Raw genomic sequence first — 8,943 nt, forward strand, 5'->3', positions numbered from 1 at the left:
TCTCCTTTAACTCTTTCCCTCTTCTAAAATATGTTGTAGGGTAACTGAGTGGTGCAGTGGAAAGAGTACCAGCCATGGGGCCAAGAGGCCTCAAGCCCACATACCACTCCAGAGACCCAGCAACCACCTGGACCCAGGTTCCTGGATAGACTACCCCATACCAGCACTTTGCAAAAAGTAGAAAAGAAAATGTGCTATATCTGACTGTTCTCTTCTATTATCTACCCTCTCCTCTATCACCACCTCTATCTCCCTTCCTGCTGTCTTCCTTCTCTCCTTTTTATTCTAGATGTCTATATCCTATTCAGTGTATATGCTGTTTCCTCTCTGAGCCATTTCTCCTGAGAGTAAAGGTTCTCTCATTCCCCCTTGCCTTTCTCTGAATCATTGCAAAAAAACCCTTTTTATATGAAATATCTTAGTCTACTCTACTTCTCCTTTGTCTTACTCCCTCTTAGCCATTGGCTCAATTTTTAAAAATATATTATATCTTCAAATTCAGCTCTCTCCTGTTCTTCATCTATAAAAGCTCCTTCCACCTGCTCTATTAAATGGGAAGGTTCATATGAGTATTATTAGTATCATTTTTCTATAAAGGAATACATGCAGTTCATCATCATTATGTCCTTCATATTTTACCCTTCTCTGCTCTCTGTGCTTCACCTGAGTACTGTACTTGAACATCAAACTTCCTATTCAGCTCTTGTTTCAACAGGAATATATGAAATTCCCCTTGTTCATTGTAAGTCTGTCTTTTCCCCTAGAAGAGAGTGTTCAGCATTGTTGGGTAGTTGATTCTCAGTTGCATTCCAAGCTCTTTTGCCTTCCAGAATATTATATTCTAAGCCCTACAAGCCCTTAAATGTAGTTGCTGCTATGTCCTTTGTGATCCTGACTGCATCTCCAAGATTTTTGAATTATAACCTTCTGGATGCTCGTAATATTTTTTCTTGGATTTGGGAGTTTTGGAACTTGGCTATAATATTTCTGTGGGTTGTTTTTTTGGATCTCTTGGGGACATTGGTGGATTCTCTCAATTTTGATTTTACCCTCTGCTTATAGGATATCAGGGCAATTTTTCTGTAGAAATGCTTTAAAACTGAGGTCAAGGCTCTTTTCCTGATCATGACTTTCAGGTATCCTAATAATTTTTAAATTATCTTTCCTGAATCTGTTTTCCAGATCAGTTGTTTTTTCAATGTGATGTTTCACATTTTCTTCTAGTTTTGTATTTTTTTTGCGTTGAAGTATTGTGTCTTTATTTCTCATAAAGCCATCACCTTCCTTCCATTCTACATTTGAAGGATTTATTTTCCTCAGTTTTCTTATCTCCTTTTCTATCTGGCCAATTCTGTTTTTTAAAGCATTCTTTTCCTTAATAACTTTTTTTGAACTGTTTTATCCATTTGGCCTATGCTGGTTTTAAACATGTTATTTTCTTCAGTATTTTTTTGAATCTCCTTGACTAAGTTGCTGACTTCATTTTCATGTGTTTACTGCATCTCTCTCATTTATTTTTCCAATTTTTCTTCCATCTCCCTTACTTGAGTTTCAAAATCTTTTTTGAGCTCTGTCATAGCCTGAGCCCAATTTCTATTTTTCTTGGAGTCTTTAGATGCGGAAGCTTGTACTTCCTCATCTTCAGATTGAGTATTTTGATCCTCCTTGGGATCATAGACAAAGTATTTCTGAATGGTCAGGTTCCTTTTATTCATTTCCTCAGCCTTTGCCTGGTTTGGGGGTGCTTTGTGAGCTTTTGAATTTTGAGCTATTTAATCGTTTTTGAGTCCACAAGTACCTCAGTGTGTGAGGCACTGACTGCTCTCCTGGTGTGTGAATGGCCACAAGCACAACCCTCTACCATGGGACTTGGGGGGGAGGGTCCCTATTCTATGGGGGGCCTAGACTGCAATCAAGATCTGAATGTGGGCAGAGCCCCAGAATCCTGTTTGGGACAGAAGACAGACCTATGCAGTGTCCCTCCACTCCCTTCACTTGGGTGGATTGAGCACTCAGGGCACAGTTGCCAAGAGGCTTATGCTTGCCAACTCCATGAGGGTGCTTCTGTTTCCTGAATCTAGGTGCACTGATTTTTGGGCTGTGCTGAGCTGCAACCAGCTGAGGGCCTTTCCTTCATGCTCGTTCTGGCAGAGGTCTCCCTGCTGATCTTCCAAGTTGTACTTTGTGCTCCCTAGAGTGCAGGTCAGGAAACTGCTTCTGCTACCGGAGCCATGACTCCCAGGCTCCCTGGGGCTGTATCCAGGAGCTTGGAGCTGCTTCACTCTAGCAGGCTGCCCCTCTAACCCAGTGGAACAGAGTTTTATCCATTATTTTCCGGATTACCTTGGGCTGGATAATTGCCTCATTAGATCTTGCATTCTGTCTCTTGAAAATTTAGTTAGAGTCATAATTTTAAGATTTTTGAAATATTTTGGAGAAAGCACCTAAGAAAGGCTCTTCCTCTGTCACCATCTTGGTTCTGCCCCCTAGCAACATGACCTATAGGCTAATTTTCAGGTTGCATTATTTCCTTTCACCCTCCATTTCCATCTCCTTCCCCCTCAATGGTGAACAGTCAGCTGAATATTGAACATACACATTTGTCTTTAACAAATTTACAGATGAGTCATTCTCAGTATGAGGGACTAGGACTAAGGGAAAACAAAGAAAACCATAAGATAGGAATGAAATATGTAAGAGAAATATTTAAAAAGTTAATGTAGTATTCATTCAGATTCTATAGGGATTTTTGTTTTGTTTTGTTTTATTTTTATTCTTCTGGATTGGTATAGCATTATCCATATCCAGTCTCCTAGATTTTTCCTAGCTTTCTGAACAGTTGAAAGGAGCTGTATCCATCAAGGTTGATCAACTCACAGTGTTTCTGTTAATGTGTACATTGTTCTCTGCTCCCTTCACTCAGCAACAATTTTTGTAATTCTTTCCATGCTTCTCTACAATCTGACCATTCATGATTTCTTATAGAATGATCATTTCATAATATTCATATATAAAAACTTATTCAGCCATTCTCCAATTGATGACTATCGCCTAAATTTCCAATTCTTTGCCACTACAAAAAAGAGCTGTTATGAATATTTTGGAAATGTAAGATTTTTATGATTTCTTCTGGATATCTTAGAATTATAATTGCTAAGTCAGAGTCTCAATTGTATTGTTCTTAGACAATTCCATATTGCTCTCCAAAATTAATGGATCAGTTCATAACTCTACAAATCAATGCATTAATGCCTCAATCCTCCCACAACTTTTCCAACATTGACTGTTTTTTGCTTTTTGTCATCTTAGTCAATCTGATGGGTGTGATTTGGAACCACATAGTTGTTTTAATTTGCATTTCTCTAACCAGTAATGACTGATATTTCATGGTTTATATGTATATATATATATATACATACATATATATATATATATATATATATATATCTTAAACTTCTTCACTTGAAAGCTGTCTTCATATTTTTTCACCATTTATGAATTAAGGAATGATTCATAACCCGATAAAAATATTTATCAGAACCCCTAGATGTGAAAATTTGTTCCTACTTTTCTATTTCCCTTCTAATTTTGGTAGCATTGGTTTCATTAGTGCAAAAACTATTTAATTTATTAAAGTCAAAACCATCCATCTTGTGAGTTATAATGCACTCTCTTTCTTGCTTGGTCATAAATTTCTCTGACAGAGTATCTCTTTGTTTGTTAATTGGTCTAGGGTGTCACACTTAATGCATTAATCTTGTAAAATTTTAACATTATTTTGGTAAAGGATGTGATATATAGGTCTATACCTAATTTTTGCCATACTATTTTTCTAGTTTTCCCAACAATTTTTCTCAAATAGTGAGTTCTTATAACAGAAGTTAAAGTCTTTGGGTTTGTCAAACAGTAGATTACTATAGTCATTTACTACTGTTTCTTTTGAACCTATCTGAATCCACTGATCCATAACACTATTTCTTAACCACTAACAGGAACTTTTGATGAATGATGCTTTACAGTATAGTTTTAGATCTGGTAGAATTAGGCCACTTCCTTTACATTTTTTTTCATTAGTTCCCATGATATTCTTGACCTTTTGTTAACCAAGATGGATTATTTTTTCCTAGCTTGGTAAAAATAGTTATTTAGTAGTTTGATAGGTATGGCACTGAATAAGCAATTAAATTTGGGGAAAAATTTCATTTTTGCTATAGTAGCTTGACCTACAATTGACATTTTTCCAGTTGTTTAGATCTGACTTTATTTATGTAAGAAAATCTTTATCTTTGTGTTCAAACAGTTAATTGGTTTGTCTTAGGAGATTCCCAAGTATTTAATATTGTTTGCTTTTACTTTAAATGGAATTTCTTCTTTTATCTTTTGCTCTTCTGTTTTGTTGTTCATATATAAAAATGCTGATGATTTATTTGGGTTTTTTTCTATATCCTGCTTTTTTTCTGAATTTGTTTATTGATTCAAGTACTTTTTAGATGCTTTTCTCTGATTCTATAAGTATACCATCATATCATCTGCAAAGAGTGAAATTTTTCCTACCTCAATGTCAATTTTGATTGCTTAAATTTCTTTTTCTTTTCTTACTGCTAAAACTAATATTTCTTTTTTTTTTTAATTTTTTTGCAAGGAAATGGGGTTAAATGACTCAGCCAAGGCCACACAGCTAGGTAATTATTAATTGTCTGAGGCCAGGTTTGAACTCAGGTACTCCTGACTCCAGGACCGGTGCTCTATCCACTGCTCTACCTAGCTGCCCCTAAAGCTAACATTTCTAATAATATGTTGAATAGCAATGGTGATAATGGGTATTCCTGTTTCACCCCGATCATATTAGAAAGCTTTGAGTTTATTTCCCATTACAGAAAATAATTGTTTACATTATTTTATTATTATTATTATTATTATTTTAAGGAAAACTTTATTTAATCCTATATTTTCTAGTGTTTTTAATAGGAATGTATGTTGCATTTTGTCAAAAACTTTTCAGTATCCATTGAGATTATCAGATGATTTCTGACAGTTTTGTTGTTGATATATTCAATTGTGTTGAGCATTTTCCTAATTGAACAATCCCTGCCTACCTGAACTACGTCCTACCCAAGCATGACATATTATCCTAGTAATAACTTGCTATCATCTCTTTGTTAAAATTTTATTTAAGACTTTTGCATCATTAGGGACATTGCTCTATAATTTTCTTTGTTTTGGTTCTTCCTCGACTAGGTATCAGCAACATATTGGTGTCATAAAAGGAATTTGGCAGAAGTCTTTCTTTTCCTATTTTTTAATAGTTTATGTAGAATAGGATTTAATTGTTCCTTAAATGTTTGGTAGAATTCACTTTTAAATTCATCTGAACATGAGGAATATTTCTTAGGAAGATTACTGATGGTTTCTTCAATTTCTTTTTTTTTCTGAAATGGGTATTTTTTTAGTATTTTATTTCCACCTCTTTTAATCTGGGCAGTTTGTATTTTTGTAAATGTCTAACCATTCCATTCAGGTTATCAAATTTGGTGACATGCAGTTTGGCAAAATAGTTCTGAATTATCTCTTTAATTTCTGCCTCATTGGTGATTAGTTGACCTTTTTCATTTTTGATATGGTAACTGGATACTCCCTTGGCTGCATCCCATAAATTTTGGTATGAATTCTCATTGTTATTATTTTCTTAGATGTAATTATTGACTATTTCTAAGATTTGATGCTCGAGCCACTCTTTCTTTTAAAATTGTTATATTGGTTTCAATTAATTTTTCATTTATCTTTCCATGACCCTTTATTGCATGCAATTTTAATGGCATCATGATTTGAAAAAATTGCATTCATTATTTCTGTCTTTCTGCATTTGATTATAAGTATTTCATTCCCTAGTACATAGTCAATTTTTTAGGGGTGCCATGTAATGTAGAGAAAAATGTACATTGTTTTCTGTCCCTATTAAATTTTCTCTGGGGATCTATTATATCTAAGTTTTCTAAGATTTATTCACCTTCTTAATTTTCTTCTTGTTTATTTTGAAGTTAGATTTATCTAGTTCTCAGAGACAGAGACTGAGCTCCCCTGAATCAAGTTTATAAAAATAAATCATCCCTGAGATGAGAAAAAAAAGATATGAACTATTTTCAGATGAAGCAATCAAAGCCATTATAAAATCATATGAAAAAATATTCTCTCACTATTGATGAGAATTTAAACAAAATTAAAATATTTCTGAAGTATTACTTCATACTTATTAGATTAGACTGGTAGGATAGAAAAGAAAAATGATAAATGGTGGGAAAAAATGAGACATTAATTTCCTTTTGTTGAAGTTACAACTATCCTTTAGACCATTCAACTATCCTTTAGGACAAAGTGCTATGAACAGGATGCTCTCAGAAAAAAATCTTGGAGTGACATATAAGAACTGATGTAACCTGAAATGTACTGTGTGCAATGTAACAGCAATTTTGCAAGATTATCAGATTTGAAAATCTAAATTATTCTCAGTAATGTAATATTGGATCCAAGACAACTCTGAAGGACTTATGAAGAAAAATGCTAGAGATGAAAAATGTGGAGAAAGAACTGATGAATACAGATTGAAGTATACATTTTAAAAATTTCCATTAAATTTTTCTAGAGGCATATTTAAAACTTTTTGGTCTTTATTTCCCTTCACAATACATGCTTTTGTTTTCCCTACCTACAGAAATATAACCTATATCAAATTTCTTGTTTTCTCATTGAGGGGCCATAGGAAGGAAGCAAAGTAGAGAATTTGGATCTTAAATTTGATTTTTTTATATTTATTTTAAGGTAACTGGGAAAGTAAAATAATAAATTTTTAAAATTTAGCAAATATTCTCAGTGATTCCATGATTCAGCAAAATTTTGAAGGATTTATGATTTAAAGTGCAGACTAGCTTTTTGAAAAGAAATGGAGGAGTCTTAATTCAGAGAGACTTGACTTTTTGTTTCTTTTTTTTAACACTAATGTTTATTTGCATAGAATGTCTGACATGGAAATGTGTTTTGTATGACAACAAATATCCTATAAATGCTATGTCAAATTGCATTTCTTCTCAATGAGGGGTGAAGAAAAAGATGGCAGGAAATTTGTAACTCAGAAGTGGAAAAAATAATGTTAAAATTGTTTTTCTGTAATTGGGAAAAATAAATTATTAATTGAAAAGAAAGAAAGAAAGAACTATTTAAGATCAAATTGATAATACAAGAAAAAGTGATTTTTAGGCTAAGTTAGAAGCTAAGATTAAGAATATGTTCTGCTGTAAAGTCTAAAATTACCAGCTCTTGAATCTCTCAACAAAGGTTGCCTTGAAGCTATATTCTCTAAATCACAAGAGATTCTTGCTAGTTGATAGCTCAATCCAATAGCAGTTTCCTTTTGATTACACTCAAACCCATGTAAGAAATGTACAGAGTTCAAATTCAGGGAGAACAAACAATCAGAAGTTGCCCTGAATCATATCTCTAATTAAAAACTTATAAGTTCTCAAACTGAACAATATTTGAAAACTTAAAATAACACAACACCCTAAGAAAACATTAACAAAACCAACTTCTAAAAGTGCACAGTCAAGCCTTAACATCAGGTACTAAATGTTCCATTCTTGATTCATATTTGTACTCCTTGCACCTTTCTTTACCTTTTCTTCTTAACTTCTCCTTTACCTTTTCCTCTTACCATTACCTTTTCCTCAATGTCTTAGGTAGACATTGAGCTCAGTAGAAAATCATTCTTCAAGAATATGAGATAAGGATGGAATTAAAGCAGGGAATTTTGTCTCTATAATAAGGACTCAGGTAATCCCAAAGCAATCAATCCAGGGCAAACCCTGGAGGCAGGTAAAGGTTAGGGAATGGAAGAGATAGGCTTCCCCTTTCGGCTTCAACCTGGCAATAGCCAGTTTCTCATTGTGTTCAGGTTGTCACCAAGGACTGAAAGAAAATATTTCTAGCTGTTAATATATTGATGTTAAGGATTCTTAACCAGAAAATTATAGGATCAGAATCTAGTTAGTCTAATACTAACAGAGTTTGCCTTCCATTATACCATGATACTTAAGAAAGATATTATATCCAAGTCTAACATTCCTTCTATTAATACAAACATTCCTTCAATTTCATTTATTTCTACTGCAAGTCTCTGTATTCTACTAATTTATTTGATTTTCATTTTTGGAGCAATTGAAATGATTTCTACTTTTCTATAATTTGTTTTCAATGGTTATGTTTATATTCTCCTACAATTTATGATTACAATTCTTATTTGTTTCCAGTGTGATGGCTTTTTTTTTCTTTAGACCAACACTATAATTGGGGAAAGAAATCTAGATTTTATAAAAGATGTTAAACCTGGAAATATACTTTCTTTTACAAATACAAATAGGCATAAACTTCTTTCATATTGTTTTTCGACCTGCATACATTTTCTTTTCTTTTCAAGGAGTCAAATAAGAAACAAGTTGACTATTTTGAATAGACTCTTCTGTTTAATGTACACTTTTATAATTATATATCATAATTGAGTACACTGGAAATTTTTCAACATTATTGACACAAGCTAAGTGTATTAATTTTGCTCCTTTTTAAAAGCTGGATCATCATTTTATCTTTAAAGCATTTTTGAACAACAATCAAAATAGGAGAATAACCTTAATCAAAACATTTCAGAAATAAAAGGTATAGGCTGCAGGTTTTACTGGGAATAGATCTTGAAATCCATAATCAGAAAAAAAAGAGTTCAAAATCTAGCTTCAGCTATTTACTAGCCATGTAACTTCATTTCTTAAACTGCTATGTAACAGGTATAAAAATAGGACCTACCTCTCCAGGAATTTCATGAGGATAAAATACGAAAATATTTGCAAACCTTGAAGTCTTATATTATCCCTTGCTTTTATTGATGCTATTAAATATGAA

Source organism: Macrotis lagotis, chromosome X (genome assembly GCF_037893015.1).
Source record: "Macrotis lagotis isolate mMagLag1 chromosome X, bilby.v1.9.chrom.fasta, whole genome shotgun sequence".
Lineage (NCBI taxonomy): Eukaryota > Metazoa > Chordata > Mammalia > Peramelemorphia > Peramelidae > Macrotis > Macrotis lagotis.